This window comes from Geotrypetes seraphini, chromosome 4 (genome assembly GCF_902459505.1).
Source record: "Geotrypetes seraphini chromosome 4, aGeoSer1.1, whole genome shotgun sequence".
NCBI classification, from domain to species: Eukaryota; Metazoa; Chordata; class Amphibia; order Gymnophiona; family Dermophiidae; genus Geotrypetes; species Geotrypetes seraphini.
Window position 1 is genome coordinate 122,121,247 of NC_047087.1, and position 17,270 is coordinate 122,138,516.

Genomic DNA, 17,270 nt, shown 5'->3' on the forward strand with positions numbered 1-17,270 from the left:
ACCCAAAGGTGAAGGGGAGAAATCTGTAGAAGCTGATAAAGGTAAGGCTGAATTGCTTAACAAATATTTCTGTTCTATGTTCACAGCTGAAGGGCTTGGAGCAGGACCGCAGAAGACAAATGAAAATAGGAATGGAGGTGTGGTAGACCCTGAATGATTTTCAGAGAACTGTGTTAGTGAGGAGCTAGCTAAACTAAAGGTGGACAAAGCGATGGGGTTGTATGGTGGATGGTGTACATCAGAGGGTGCTGAAGAAACTTAGGGAACGTCTGGTGACTCCACTGACTGACGTTTTCAATTAGTCTCTAGAGTCAGGAGTGGTACCAGAGGACTGGAAAAGGGCAGATGTAGTCCCTCTCCACAAAAGTGGAAGTAAGGAAAAAGGGAATTACAGACTGGTAAGTCTGACTTCTGTGGTAAGCAAATTAATGGACAACACAAAAGAATCCAAAGAAAACTGCAGTATCACCAGCCAAAGCAAAAACAAAAAACAAACTGCAATCTCCTATGTACCAGATGCAGGCAATGTTTATTATACCAAATAGTTTATGCAGTTGAAAATACCACCTTATAACAAACCAAGGGAAACGCTTTTTAAAACAGAGAATGGTGAAGTTTCTGGAATCCTGTGGATTACAGGACCGGAGGCAACATGGATTCACTAGAGGTAGGTCTTGTCAGACAAATCTGATCAATTTCTTTGACTGGGTGACCAGAGAATTGGATAGAGCAGTGGTTCCCAACCCTGTCCTGGAGGAACACCAGGCCATTTGGGTTTTCAGGCTAGCCCTAATGAATATGCATGAAGCAAATTTGCATGCCTATCACTTCCATCATATGCAAATCTCTCTCATGCATATTCATTAGGGCTAGCCTGAAAACCCGATTGGCCTGGTGTTCTTCCAGGACAGGGTTGGGAATCACTGGGATAGAGGATGTGCGCTAGATGTGGTGTATTTAGATTTTAGCAAAGCCTTTAACAGTGTTCCACACAGATGTCTAATAAATAAACTGAGTGCTCTCAGGATGGGTCCTAAAGTGACGGGCTGGGTCAAGAACTGGTTGAGTGGAAGGCAACAAAGGGTAGTGGTCAATGGAGATCGCTCTGAGGAAAGGGATGTTACCAGTGATATGCTTCAAGGCTCTGTTCTTGGTCCTGTTCTTTTTAACATTTTTATAAATGATATTGCTGAAGGGTTATTGGATAAGATTTGCCTCTTTGCAGATGATACCAAAATCTGCAATAGAGTAGACACGCCAAATGGTGTGAATAACATGAAGAAAGACCTGGTGAAACTTGAAGAATGCTATGAAATTTGGCAGCTAAAATTTAATGCTAAGAAATGCAAGGTCATGCATTTGGGCTGCATAAACTTGAGCAAATGGTATAGTTTAGGGGGTGAAGAACTTATGTGCACGACAGAAGAGCGGGTCTTGGTTATGATTGTATGTGATGATCTTAAGGTGGCCAAACAGGTTGAAAAGATGACGGCAAAAGCTAGAAGGGTGCTAGGTTGCATAGGGAGATGTATGGCCAGTAGGAAAAAGGAGGTATTGATGCCCCTGTATAAGACTTTGGTGAGACCTAATTTAGAATATTGTGTAAAATTCTGGAGGCTGCACCTTCAAAAAATATGAAAAGGATGGAGTTGGTCCAGAAGAAGGCTACTAAAATGGTATGTGGTCTTCAACATAAGGCATATGGGGGCCAGACTTAAAGATCTCAATCTGTATACTTTGGAGGAAAGGAGGGAGAGGGGAGATATGATAGAGACATTTAAATAATTGCATAATGTAAATGTGCATGAGTTGAGTCTCTTTCATTTGAAAGGAAACTGCAATGAGAGGGTATTGGATGAAGTTAGGCTCTGGAGTAATCTAAGGAAATACTTTTTTACAGAAAGGGTGATAGATGCGTGGAACAGTCTCCTGGAAGAGGTGGTGAAGACAGAGACTGTATCTGAATTCAAAAGGGCCTGGGATAGGCACTTGGGATTTCTTGGAGAGAGAAATAGATAATGGTTACTGCGGATGGGCAGACTAGATGGGCCATTTGGCCTTTATCTGCCATCATGTTTCTCTGTTTCTATGAGGGATTGATGGACTGATAATGTTAGCTCTACTACCTCTGGCTGCTATGGAAAATCAGACTATATTTTTGGAACCGGACTTCTTTCAACTATTCTATACCTTTGTCCTCTCCTGTATGGACTACTGCAATGAGTTCCTAAATGTTGCAGTGGTCCATTGACTACAATGAGTACAAAATGCCGCCATCCGACTCCTAAAGAATCTCCACACATGAGACCTGAATGCCCTGGCATTGCACACCAGTCAACAAACGATGCATATTCAAAGGCCTAATAATGGCCTACAAACTGTCCCAAGACATGGTACCAGCCTATATGGCTTCTAAACTTCCATCCTATGCCCTGAATTGACCACTTCACTCACAAGGAGAAAAGCAATTATGTGTGCTGTCAGGACACGGTCTCTGCCTGTAGAACACCCGAAAAAGATCTTACTCATACTACCTACCACGCCTCTGGAACAAACTGTCTACCCAAATAAGATCATTAGAAGATCTACTGAACTTCAGGAAGACAATAAAAACTCACCTCTTCCCCTGACCTCTATGAGTGTGCACTAATCTAAATTCCCTGAACCCTCTGACAGTGCCCTAACCTCCCCGCTGTCTCAAGTCTAGAATACTCTCTGACCATATCATGTTCTCTCATACAATGGTCTTCCACACTCTTATTGTTTGCCATCTTTGTCCTATTACACTATATACCATATTCATCATACTATGTATACCAGGGGTGTCCAACCTTTTGGCATCCCTGGGCCGCATTGGCCGAAAAAAATGTTTCTGGGGCCGCACAAACGTGCAAACGCTGCAGCAAGACAGAGGAGGGAGCCGGCAAGATGGTAAACACCTAGGGGCAGCAGAGGAAAACATTGCATTGCCCTCGACTAGGGCCGCACAAAAGGCTTCACTGGGCCGCATGTGGCCCTCGGGCCGCAGGTTGGACACCCCTGATGTATGTCATGCTACAATCTCTCATATCATGTTTACCACACAATGTGGCTATTCCATATCTTCCATTCTATGTTATGTTGTGCACGCTTGCCTTACCATTTTTATCAAATCGTGTCATAATACTATGTTTGCCATGCTATGTCTCACCATACCATGTTCTTTCAGACTGATAGTTCTTGATTATTGCAACATTATTTACTTGGCATCTTACAAAAAAATCTTAAATCGTATTCGAGTAATACAGAACATGGCAGTGCGCTTAATTTTTTGGCCTAAAAAAAATGACCATATCAGTCCTTTTTGTCAGCAGTTACATTGGCTACCATTCGAAGGGTGAATTCTTTTTAAATTTGGCTGCATATGCTTTAAAGTTCTTTTTAATCTGGCTCTGGGATACCTATCCTCCCAATTTAAATTATATAGATCATCTAAAAATATCCATAACAACTGTATGTTCATGTACCCTTCTGTAAAGGCTTGTCGCTTCAAGAGATTTTTAAATAAGACTTTTGCTTTCCAGTTAGGAAAAATAAACCCCTGGTTAAGTCCTTTGATTCTACAAATGCATTCTTATGTCTTCAGAAAGTCCTTGAAAACATATTTGTTTTATAAGTTTGTAACATGATTATTGTTTTTAACCTTATTTTATGTATGCTTCACTGATTGTACAATTCTTGATTGTGAACCGCATGGATCTTATGGTTGGGCGATATACAAGAATAAAATTATTATTATTATTACTGTCATATTATGTTTTACCATGCTTGTTAACTGTTTTTTAACATGGCAACCATTGTTTGACAGAGACGGAAATCTTCTATCACAATATATCTGAGAGTGGGTGCAGGGGTTAGGGTTACCAGATTTCTGGAATGAAAATCCGGACCCATGATCTAATATTTGGCAACTGAGTTTTAATGCCAAAAAGTGTAAGGTTATGCACCTTGGTAGCGGTAATCCCTGCAGAACATACACCCTGAATGGTGAAAACTTTACAAGAACTGTCGCAGAACGAGACCTGGATGTAATCATTAGTGAAGATATGAAAACTGCCAATCAAGTGGAGAGAGCTTCAGCCAAGGCTAGACAAATGCTGAGTTGCATCCGAAGAAGTTTGTCAGCCGAAAGCCTAAAGTTATAATGCCGTTGTACAGGTCCATGGTGAGACCTCATCTGGAGTACTGTGTTCAGTTTTGGAGGCCACATTATCAAAAGGATGTGAAGAGAATGGAATTGGTTCAGCGAATGGCCACTAAGATGGTCTCAGGACTCAAGAATCTCCCATATAAAGAACGTCTAAGCAGGCTGCAGTTATATTCTCTCGAAGAACGCAGGGAGAGGGAAGACATGATAGAGACATTCAAATATCTTCCAGGCCATACTGAGGTGGAAGAAGATATCTTTTTCCCTACGGATCCCACGGCAACAAGAGGGCATCCGCTCAAACTCAAGGGTGAGAGACTTCATGGTGACATCAGGAAATACTTCTTCACCGAAAGGGTGGTTGATCACTGGAATGGTCTTCCACGTCAGGTAGTTGAAGCCAGTAATGTGCTCGACTTCAAAGAACGATGGGATAACATATGGGCTTGCTCCGGGAAAATGCTTAGGGGGAGGATTCTTTTAGAGGGAGGGTTCTTTGAGTGGGCAGACTTGTTGGGCTGACAGCCCTTTTCTGCCGTCATGCTCTATGTTTCTTTGGCCCTGCCCTGCCCAAGTCACACCCCATAATGGCCCCGACCCTCAATCTGTTCGCTTGTCGGGAGGGCATCTGCGCATGTGCTGGTATGACGTGATGTGCGCAGAAGCTGACCTGACATCGCTGCTAGCTGGAAGCTTTTCATAACCCGGACAAAGTGACAGGTTTTGAAAAGCCGCCGGACCTCCACATATGTCCTTGAAAAGGAGGACATGTCCGGGGAAATCCAGACATCTGGTAGCCCTAGCAGGGGTTATAGCTACAGCCTCAGCATCCTGAGGTTGTGGGTTTAATCCCACACTGCTCGTTGTGATCCTGGGCTGGACACTTAGTCCCCCTTTGCCCCCGTTATATTAGATTGTGAGCCCACTGGGACAGATGGGGAACAATGCTTGAGTACTTGAACAAATTCGTGTAAACCATTCTGAGCTCTCCTGTGAGAATGTTATAGAAAATTTAATAAATAAGTAAAATGTTAGTTAATTGTGAACAGCATAGATAAAGCTGCTGCTTTAGTTAACTGATTTTTTTTTTGTGATGGTCCCTTAAATTATTAGTATTGTATTGTATACTAGTGTTTAAGCCCATTACATTAACGTGTGCTAGAATATATGTCTGTCTGTCTATCTTTCTGTCTGTCTCTCTCCCTGACCCCCTTTGTCTGTCTGTGTTTCTGTCTCTCTCCCTGCCCCTGTCTCTTTCTTCCTTTCTTTCTGTCTCTCCCTCCCGCTGTCTATCTTTCTTTCTCTTTCTCTCTCCCTCCCTCCCACTGTCTGTCTTTCTTTCTGTCTGTCTCTCTCCCTGGTCTCCTTTGTCTGTATGTCTTTCTGTCTCTTTCCTTGCCCCTGTCTCTTTCTTCCTTTCTTTCTGTCTCTCTCACTCCCGCTGTCTGTTTCTTTCTCTCTCTCTCTCTCTCCCTGCCCCCTGTCTGTCTGTCTTTCTCTCTCCATGGCCTCCTTTGTCTGTCTCTCTCCCTGGCCCCCTGTCTGTCTTTCTTGATTTCTGTCTGTCTCTCTCCCTGGCCCCTGTCTGTCTGTCTTTCTTTCTGTCTCTCTCCCTGCCCACTGTCTTTCATTCTCGTGCGCTGCCTGCCTGTCTTTCTTTCTCTCTCCGTGGCCCCCCTGCCTGCCTGCCTTTCTTTGTCTTTCTCCATAGCCCCCTTCTGTCTCCCTCCCCCAAAGCAAACCAAGATTGCTCCCTGCCCTCCAGCACCCCCCCCCCAAAGCAAAGCAAGTTTGCTCCATGGCCCCCTTTCTCTCTCCCCCCTTCCCTGTGCAGCAGCAGCATTTCTCTCCCCCTTCCCTGTGCAACAGCAGCATTTCCTCCCCCCCACTTCCCTCAGCAACAGCAGCAGCATTTCCCTCCCCCCACCCCCACTTTCCTGTGCAGCAGCATTCCCTCTCCCTCCACTTCCCTGTGCCGCAGCATTTCTGTTTTTCTGGCCGGCTCCCTTACAGTCCCTTGCCTAAATTATTTTTGAGTTTAAAGCTGCTGTTGAGGCTCCTCTCACAGTCCGCGCCTGCGTCGGAAGCCTTCTCTCTGATATGATGTCAGAGAGGCTTCCTACACAGGTGCGGCTCGTGAGAGGAGCCACGGTGGTGGCTTTGAACTTAAAAATAATTTCGGCAAGGGACTGTAAGAGCCCATGGGCCGCAGAACAATACCTGGGGGCCCGCAAGTTTGAGACCGTTATGTTAGATGGAGTGAGGGCAGGAGGGGGGAGTCACCTCCGTGCATCCCTGCTTAAGGTGCCTCCGCATGCGCAGAAGAAACCACCACTGACTCCTTCTACTGCGCATGCGAAGCGACAGAGCTACAGATCACGGATCATGCAGGTAGGAGTGCGCATGCGCGCTTAGGGTTTTATTATTAGTGATACACAAAAGGATTGATTTACTTGCACTGCTTTATTATCAGCAGATGGAATGAACTGAATTCTGATTTTTCCTTATTTGAACTTTAAATACGGCCCTCCCAGTTGTGGTCATAAGATATGAATCAGAAAAGCCTACAATGTCCAAGAAGCACAAATTCAGTGTTTGGGGAAATGGGAAAAAAACAACATAATTTTTTTTTGTTAGCTTGTGACAACTGAATTGTTTTTCCCTAACTAGGAAAAACTGAAGATTTTTCACTGAATAATAGGTAATGTTTTCCACTCAAGATGGAAATAAATTTGTGTGGGACTGAGTGTGTCAGGCTTGTGGGCTTCATCCTTATTGCCTGAAAAAATCTATTGCTAAGGCCATTCCAGAATTGTCCCAAATCGTAATATTAGCCATGCATATTTGTCAGACTCAAATTACACAGTACTTAGGAAATTGACAACAAAACAGAGACAAAGAGAAACAATCTTATATGTAAGAATGGTCAATACAGAACAAAAAGTTGGAGATGAATAATTTTTAAGTAAACTTGAGAAGTAGCCACAATTTGTAGGCATTGGAATGGGAAGAGATGTTTAATGATTTTATTTATTTATAATGCATTTATGTAGATTATTTTCTTGTTTAACCATATGAATTGTAAACCGCTTTGATTGATGTTTGAAATGCTGTATATCAAATACCCAATAAACTAACTTGTTTTGCAGCCCCCCCTCTCCTTCTCAGTCTAGGACTGCCACTGCATCACCATGCCACAGTATCTTGCTTTTCCTTCTAGGAGGGTCCCGGGATCCTTAGTGCTTGTCTCTGTTCCAGTGCTGCTACAGAACAACTATTGCTTGCTTCTGGATTCAATCCCCCTCCCCTGCTATGCTTTTCAGCCTTGGTCTATCACTGGTCCTCTTAGCTGGAGGCCACTGATTCTCCTCATTTTCCTGGCTTTGGCTTCTCCATCTGACAGTAGGTGCCAAATTTCAGTTTCCCAGTTTTTTCATCCCCACACAAAGATATACTTATTTATATAGTTATTGGTGTCATTTAAATTTAAATACAAATCCTAAAGAAGTGGGCAGTCTTATTAGTGTTTTTCTAGGTTATTGGTGGTGGATATTTTCCTCATCCGGACGGAGTTATGTTTCCATTAGGCAAAGACAATGTGAACGAGTGGATACTATTAAATTTTTTTTTTTTTACGAGGTTTTAGATTTGATAGATGTACAATTAAGAAGTATCAAAATAGATATGAGAAAGTTGGGACCCTATTTCGATTTATTTTTCTAAGATAATTCCTGTAAGAGAATGGAGGTGCCTGGAGATGTTGGAAGGGAGTAATAGCAAGTGGTCAATGGCCCTTGGTTACCAGAATTGGCAGAGAATGGTCAAGGGGGATCTTAGGGGAAGCATGGATGTAAGAGGAAAGTAAAACCCCAAAAATCAAAAGAAAGGAACTGATCATCGAGAAAAGAAGACTTGATATCTGATGTCAAATATTATTCCTGAATAGCAAATGAGAGCATAAACAAAAATGTAGATGATGTGGGATGCCTCGCAGCATGGAATGTTGCTACTATTTGGGTTTTGCTAAGTACTTTGTGACCTGGATTGGCCACCATGAAGACAGGATACTGGGCTAGATGAACTATTGGCCTGACACAGTAAGGCTATTCTTATGTTCTTATTTATATACTGTATTTGGATTTATTAGCCACCTTTTTTGTGGAGAGATTCACCCAAAACAGTTTACAGTAATAATAATCAGGTACTCTTAAGTATTTTCCCTATCTGTCCCGAAAGGCTCATGATCTGCAGGTACCTGGGGCAAGGTTAGATGACTTGCCCAGAGTCACAGAGAGCAGGCTGGGAACAAATTCACAATTTCAGGGTGCTGAGGCAGCAGTTCAAACTAGAGAATGACACGGTGACAAAATTCATCACCGTTCCCATCCCCGCGGATAACCGCGGGAAACCATCTTCATGTCATTCTTTAAGGAGAGAGGGAAGAATCAGAGTATGAATGGCCACAACCACTGACCCGCAAGCTTTGCTTTGAAGAATGCTGGTGTACAAGGATTGAGATTGAAATAGACACTAGAAAATGACATGGGATTATTTCCCGCGGTTATCCGCGGGGACGGGAACGGTGATGAATTTTGTCACCGTGTCATTCTCTAGTTCAAACCACTAGACCACTCCTCCCCTGTTACAGAGGTATGCAAGCATCAAGCTGATCAAAATGTGGAGGCAGGGTGATACTAGAGAAACAGGGGGGTCACATGAACCTTGCTATTTACACTGATTAAAAAAAGGGACCTACAAACAAATATTAAAGCATATTTCAGAATGAGGACAGTAACAAGTTTTATTTTTTAAAGTTATACTAAAAGGTTCTTTTACTGAAACTTAGTTCGCTAAGTGCCACATGGCCCATAGGCATAAAATGGGGGACACAGCATGTAGCACATGCTAATGTCCATTAGCGCATGCTATGCATTGGTAAATATGTAAATAGTAAAAGATTGCTGTGCATGGTGCCTCATACCATTTATTCCTGAATAGTAAAGTTTAATGGCTGTATTTTGCACCAGTTGTAGCCTTTGAATTTGATTTAGAGAATGACGCAGGGAAAAAATTTATCACCGTCCCTGCCTCGTCCCCACACTGCAAGCTCGGTCCCTGTCCCCACCCTGCAAACTGTTAGATCCCATCCACAGAAGCCTCAAATAGTTATGATTTTATACTGAACTTATTTTATTAAAGTATAAAAAGAGACAATATTCTGTACAATTGTCTTTTTTATAAACACAAATAATACAGAGCAAGGATCAACAAAACTCCTGTCTCCCCTCCCTTTCACAAATATCCCCTCCACTATTGTGAAAACTGAACAAACCAAATTACTACAGAATGCTACACAGAAAAATCAAGCTAACAGAATACTTCAGTCACACATGGCAGGAATAGTGTTAGGGGAGAGTAACTAGGGCAACTGCCACCTGGTCAGAGAGAGTGAGCCCTAAACCAGCTGGAAGCTAAAGAAGCACAGCCTGGGCTTTGTGGTCCCTAGTTATATCTAATACCAGCTCTAGCAGGATACATATTTCAAAACTGAAATATTCTAATCGCAAAATATAAAATAAATTTATTTTTTTCAACCTTTTGTTGTCTGGTAATTTTATTCTTCAAATCATATTAGTCTCAGGCTTTGGTTTTGGGTTCCTTCTGTCTTCATCATGGCATGACTGGCTCCTGAAGGTAAAATAGGTGCAAGAGGAACTGGGGAGGAGATGCCGAGTCTGACATGGGTGCAATTTTTATACCACAGGAGCAAGACTTTTCACCGCTCCCATGTGGTAAACCAGTTGCAAATGTCTTCATTCCTGCGGATTTACTGCGGTGACCACAGTTTACCGCAGTAAACGGTCACCATGCCATTCTCTAACTTGATTGACTTACAGTCCATGGTAAAGGGAATTACAATAATCCAGTTTAGAGATAGAAAGGCCAGGAGAATGATCCTAAGGGATTAATGTTCAAGCACTGAGTAAATTGAGCGTATCTGCATCAAGGCTGTTCTGTTTTAACATATTTTTATTACCTTTCTGTACACTTTATAAACTGTGTAAAATATTATACAGTCTTGGACTTAATTTCAGAATTTATGCAGATGATATACAATTTCTTATAAGAACAAATAAATCTGTTGAAGATACCTTAAAAGCACTGTGGATGTATTTATCGGTGACTGTTCAATGGATGAGGGGTAACCAATTACAAATAAATATGGCTAAAATCAGATCTTGTAACTTGGCTGATTCTAAACCTTCTGATGTTCCAGACAATTTTAAGATTGATGACATTTAAATTCCAATAATAGAGAAAATGAGAAATCTTGGGGTAATAATGGATTACACATTATCTGTGAAACATAAGGTTTCTCAAATAATTAGCTCAGTTTTTCATAAGCTGAGGCTGATAGCTGAATAAGAATTTTTTTTTGAATGAAACTAATTTTTGGTTAATTGGTCAAAGTATTGTTTTCCCAATTGATTATTGTAATGGCCTTTTGGCAGGTTAACCAAAAAGCTATATACATTTTCCCCTCCCGATTTGCAGTTTTAGGGCTCACAATTTCGATTATTCGCGATATCCTAAAACCAGCATCACCCCCCACCTGCCTCCCGGACCTTACTTGGTGGTCTAGCGGTCTTTCGGGGCAGGAGTGATCTTCCTATGCCCCTGCCCCGTGCAGATCACTCATCCAAAATGGGTGCCATGAGTTCCTGTCGTAGTTTCGAGAGACTTATCCATGTTAAACCTCATTTGCCATGTCACGGCCCATTTCTCGAGCGTGTTTATGTCACGTTGCAGGTCTTCACAATCCTGTGCCTTCACTACTCTGAATAACTTTGTATCGTGTGAAAATTTAATCACCTCACTCATCGTACCAATTTCCAGGTCGTTTATAAATATGTTGAAGAGCATGGGTCCAAGCACCAAACCCTGGGGCACTCCACTTGTGACTCTTTTCCAGTCTGAGTATTATCCATTTACCCCCACTCTCTGTTTCCTATCTGCCAACCAGTTTTTAATCCACTATAGATGTTTATTGCTGTAAACCACTTAGGATTGTTAGGTTTGAGTGTATAAATATTGCAAATAAAAATAAGAAAGCTCCTAATGACTATAATGATTTGTTTGCGAAATAAGTGTGTTATCAAGGACAACTCCCAAGCATTTTGATAGCATCTTTAAGGGGAATACTGACACCATGAATATTGCTTTTGGTGTTATTGGCAAAGACAGTAGTAGGAAGAGGGAGAAAAAAAGAACAACTAATTTTTCTTTGACATTCTCTGGGTTATGACAAATCATGTTTTCTTTTTTTGCAGGACTGAGTGGCCGGATTTATCATAACAGCACTTCCCACTATTTACCAGTAAGTAATTAAAATCTAATCATTTGATCATGGACAGATTATGGAAAGTTTTATTTTGTATGCATTTAGTAAACAAGCATATCATTAATTTCTATTTCTACGAGGGTCATTTCATAAATAAGGCATTTATTTTTTTTAATTTACATGTTTTTGGTTTTTTTTTTGGGGGGGGGGTTCAAGTATTTCTTTACAATTCTTCAATATAGTCTCCCTGCTTTGCAATGACCGAGTCCCAACATCTGGGAAGCTTCATTATTCCATCCAAGACACCGTTTTTATTCAGTTGCCGAATGGCTCGGGTAACAGCGGAAGAAAGCTCTTTCAGAGATGCAAAATGATGTCCACACATAGGTTGTTTCAACTTTGGAAAAAGGTCGAAGTCTGGTGAACACATGTCTGGACTGTAGGGAGCATGAGATAACACCTCCCAGCCGTATTCGCGTAGTTTTTCAATGACGACATTCCTTGTGTGCGGGCAAGCGTTGTCATGAAAAATGAGTGGCCCAGCCAAGAGCAACTGAGGTCGGGTTTTGTGCATTTTGCAAAAAATCACAATAATACACTGCTGTGACACTTCTTCCACATGGAACTTTGTCTGTGATGATGATGCCTTCATGATCATAAGCAAAAGTCATCATTTGTTTGACTTTTGGTTGAGCTCGTCGGAATTTTTTTGGTCGTGGGGAAGATGGAGCTCTACACTTGTTGGAATGTGATTTCAGCTCCGGCTCAGTCTCTGACCCATGTTTCATCAATAGCAGCATTGTGATTCAAGAATGTCTGACCTTCAACGTCGAATCTTTATTTCAGCACAGTTGCATTGTTCAGGCGTCTCAGCTGCTGTTCAGCAGTCAAGAAGTGGGGGACCCATCGTGCAGAAAATTTTCTCTTTTTTAAATCATTTGTCAGAATTCGGTATACTGATATCGGTGGAATCCCTGTGGTTTCAGAAAGTTCCTCACATGTTGCACAACGATCTTGTTCAAGAGCTTCAGCCACCAGTTTCACACATCGTTCATTGGTTGTTGATTTTGGCCTTCCTGGTCTTGCATCATCATCTATGTTCAAACAACCACTTCGAAAATGAGCTGCCCACCAAGAAACTGTACTATGGTCCACTGTTAACTCACCACAAACTTCACGTAATGCACTGTGGATTTCTGTTGGGTTTTTGCCACGTAGCGTTTCAATCTTAATGTATGACTTCTGATCGTCAACAAGACACCTGCAGCCTCCCACACTTGTCACAGCCACACTATGTACATTACAGAGCTCCTAAGCACATGTCCTGCTGCTTCAAGCACTGATGTGAAAGTGAAACAAGGTTTACTGCAATTGCATCATCCACTCCCCAATGTTGCCAACTTGTGCATTATTTATGAAATGACCCTCGTAAAATCAAAAAAATGGAAGTGGATATTGTCCAATTAAATTTAGAGCTTTAGGGGCCTTTTTACTAAAGCTTAATGTATGCCAACTCTGTTAGCACATGTTAAATGCCAAGAAGTCCACAGACATAAAATGGGCTTCCTAGCATTTAGTGCTTGCCAACTCTGTTAGCATGTTCTAAGTAGTACTGCCCAATTCACGATTTGAATCGGTTCACCGATTCACTTCGGGTGAATCAATTCGAATCGATTTAAAATAAAATAAAAAAATCAGCTTCCTGATTCGGACCCTCCCCCCTCGCCGCCGCACCTGCTTTAGAGAGTGAGGAGGGAGGGTCAGTTGGGAAGTGCTGCTGTGCTGCTGTCCAGTTTCCCACCCTGGCGTCCAGCCTCCCCCCTGGCCTCCCCGCACCGTTTACCTTCTAGTTGCAGCCTGCACAGAAGATCGCAGTTATAGCATCTTTGCAAACTGCTTTTAGCTGTTTCCTCCACCGCGATCCTGCCTCTGATGTCAGAGGAGGGGTGGACTGCAACTAGAAGGTAAACGGTGCAGGGAGGCCTTCGGAGGGAACACGGAGGCCTTCGGAGTGGGGGGTGGGACAGGCCTTGAGGGGGGTGCAGGCCTTTAAGGGGGGGGAACAGGCCTTTAAGGGGGGGAACAGGCCTTTAAGGGGGGGGAACAGGCCTTTAAGGGGGGGAACAGGCCTTTAAGGGGGGAACAGGCCTTTAAGGGGGGGAACAGGCCTTTAAGGGGGGGGGAACAGGCCTTCAAAGGGGGGACAGGCCAGGGATGGTGGGACAGGCCTTTAAGGGGGGGGGACAGGCCTTTAAGGGGGGGGACTGGCCTTCAAGGCGGGGACAGGCCAGGGATGGTGGCATAGGCCTTCAGGGAGGACAGGCCTTTAAGGGGGGATGACAAGCCTTCAAGGGGGGGACAGGCCTTCAAAGCGGGAACAGGCCAGGGATGGTGGCATAGGCCTTTAAGGAGGGGGAACAGGCCTTTGGGGGGGACATACCTTTAAGGAGGGGGACAGGCCTTCAAGAGGGGGACAGGCCTTCATAGTGGGGACAGGCCAGGGATGGTGGCATAGGCCTTTAAGATGGGGACAGGCCTTTAAGGAGGGACAGGCCTTTAAAGGGGGGGACAGGCCTTCAGGGGGAGGTGCAGGCCTTCAGGGGGGACAGACCTTCAGGGGAGGGGGGCCCTGGTGTAGAAGTACATGGAGGGAGGGAAGGGGGGTTCAAAGAAACATGCATATGCTGGACTTTGGGGGAAGACATAATGGTCTAAAAATAGAGGAGAGGGAGAGAGATGATGGACAATAGGATTTAGGGAAAGAAGGAACAGAAAGGGAGAGAAGTTGGACGCAAGGGATGGTGAGGCGGGGGGATAGAGATACTGGATAGGAGGGTAGTTGGGAAAAGAAAGGGAGAGATGGTGGACCCTGGGGTGGTGGGGAAGGAGGGAGAGATGCTGGATGAAAGGGTAGTTAAGAAAAGGTGGATATGTGGATGGAGACGAAAAAAAAAGAAAGATGCCAGACCTCCGGGGGAAGGAAGTGAAACGGAAGGGGAGGACAGAGATGGCAGATGGATGGTTAGCACAGAGAAAGAAGGAGACCCTGGCAAGCAAGTTATCAGAAGACAACCAGAGCCTGGAACCAACAAGATTTGAATAATGACCAGACAACAAAAGGTAGAAAAACTAATTTTATTTTCTGTTTTGTGATTACAATATGTCAGATTTGAAACGTGTATCCTGCCAGAGCTGGTGTTAGACCGCGAACGTGAGTTAGGATTTAACAGAGAGAGAAATCTTTTTTGTTTGTTTATTTTGTTTACATCACAGCACCAGTGTGGTTAGGAGAAGGCAAAGGGGGTGAAGAGGCTATAAAATAAACCTACCAGGATGTTTGAAAAAAAACAAACAAACACCCAATTGGGCAGGAAAATCGAATCGAATCGAAAAACCAATTCAATAGGCTGAATCGAATCAATTTTTTTTTCCTGAATCAGGCAGCACTAGTGCTAAGCATCAGTCAAAGGGCTGCTTAGTTATTTAATACTAACAGTATTGTGTGTGGGGGGGGGGGGAAGGGGATATTAGTTTGTTGCTTAACTACCTTTTGAGCAAAGGAATATCAAAGTAGAGTATAATTTCTTTAAAAAAAATCAACTCCCTAACAGGCAAAACAGAGACTATTCAAAGCAACACCCAGCCTCTGGATAAAGCAAGTTTTCAGACCAATTTTGAAGGTTATTCTTGGAGCTCCTGTCTTAAATGAAGTAGCAAGGCAATCCAATGCAAAAGCAGAATGATGGTACCCCTTTACCAGATGGCTGTCTTTCTAGAAGGGTGCGCTCTCTGTCCTCAGGAAGGGCCTTGCTCCCTATCTGAACAGCTACTCTTGCAATACTTTGAGTTGCTGGGTGGAGTCCTGGTGCAGGGCATCCATGGTTCTTCAGGATGAGCATTCTTAGGGTTAGGACAGCACCAAATTGCCAGTCCAGCTCTAAGACATGCAAGCCCTGGCAGCTTTAGTGTGTGCCTTCCCAGATGCCAGTGTCCTCATTTCAGGTTGCATTTGGACTGCTTGAGGTACAGTCCTTTTCCAGGCACTGACTAGGATCTCCCTTGTTGGCAGTTCTACTCCCACCCTTCTCTGGGTATAGAATGCAGCTTGATGTGCCCACCCTTTTGGGTTTTCGGTTATTGCTCTGTCTCTGCATGGTTTGTGTTTCTAGGAAGTGGCACCATTGCTGGCTGGTGAGTGTAGTGCCACCTTTGTTTGTTTATTCATCGCCCACCCTTATCCAGGGTGAGTTACATGTTAACATACAAAATAAAACGTAACATTTATCGTACAAAAACACATCAAGACCAACACTATAACAACTACATACATACATACATATAAAATCAGACTGCATAAAACATACTAACCAATCCTATCCTACATCAAAATGTAAAAATACATAAGCCACACAAGATGCCTCAATAAAAACCATCTTTATGCCAAATGAGACAAACTAGACCATTGAAAACCTCCGTGACCAGCACTCGGCCCTCAACAGTCATCACTCCTACCCCCTCAGCCAAACTCATACCATATATTTCATCTTACAGAACAGGTGTCTTTTCAACAATTTCTTGGTGTAGAGAGCAGAGTCACCTCTGGGGTGTGGCAATTGCCTGCCTTTTCATTGGTGGAGCACAGCTAAGATATGTTCTTCTCCAACTTGAATGTCGGGTTGTGTTTGGTTGTAGGGAGCTCCTCGCACACAGTCCAGTCTAAAGGGGTGGATTCTGACTGTTCTGTGGGATGGCATGTTGCTCCATTTTGGGATCTGTAGCATTTCCCAGTCTCAGGGCATGTCGTGTGGCTCTCTTTACTTGTTGAATGTGCATATGTCTCCTCATGAGGAGCGCAGCCCCAGCACTACTACTGGCATGCTTTGTGGTCTCTGCTGATAGTACACAGTTTCTTCTTGATAGTTCAGGTCCTTGGCAGTGCAGCACACCCCATCTACCACCACCACCACCACCATCACCACCACTACTACTACTATTTAGCAGTTCTATAGTACTGAAAGGTATACACAGCACTGTACTTTGTGACATTTAATAGACTGTCCCTGCTTGGAATAGCTTACAATCTAATATGAAAAGACAGACATAACCTATAGAGTTGGGGTTGCAGAACCCAAGGTGAGAGGAGTTAGGAGATAAAAGCACTTGAAGAGGTTTGTTTTTAACTTGGATTTGAACACTGCCAGAGATGGAGCCCGTCTTAGGAATTCGGGCAGTTTGTTCCAGGCATATGGCACAGCAAGATAGAAGGAACGGAGTCTGGAGTTGGCAGAGGAGGAGAAGGGCACAGTTAGAAGTTGACCGGAGCTTGCAAGGGGGAACAAAGGGGGAGATAAAAGAGGTAGTGAGGAGCAACTGAGTGAATGCATTTGTAGGTCAGTAAGAGGAGTCTGAATTGTATTCGGAAATGGATGGGAAGCCAATGAACTGACTTTAGGAGAGGGGTAATATGAGTATAGCGGCTGTCACGGAATATGAATTGTGCAGCGGAATTCTGGACGGATTAGAAGGGGAGAAAGATGGCTGAGCTGAAGATCTGAGAGTAGCGAGTTCAAGTAATCTAAGTGTGAGGTGATGAGGGTGTGGATAAGAGCTTTGGTAGTGTGCTCAGAAGGAAGGGTCAGATTTTGGAAGAAGCGGCATGTTTTAGCAATATGTTGTATAATGGGTGGAGAAGGAGAGAGAGAAGTAAAAAATGACTCTTGAGATTGTTAGCAGACAAGACAG

General features: G+C 43.4%; 1 protein-coding gene across 3 annotated transcripts in view; it reads left to right on the top strand.

The window, feature by feature from the left end:
* Window positions 1-17,270, top strand: part of ATP6V1A (ATPase H+ transporting V1 subunit A) — a 176,318-nt gene that overhangs the window by 2,818 nt on the left and 156,230 nt on the right. For all 3 annotated transcript variants that reach the window (XM_033941981.1, XM_033941978.1, XM_033941979.1), the window contains exon 2: window positions 11,518-11,564. The gene's annotated coding sequence lies outside the window, so the exon portion shown is untranslated. The remainder of the gene's footprint in view (window positions 1-11,517; window positions 11,565-17,270) is intronic.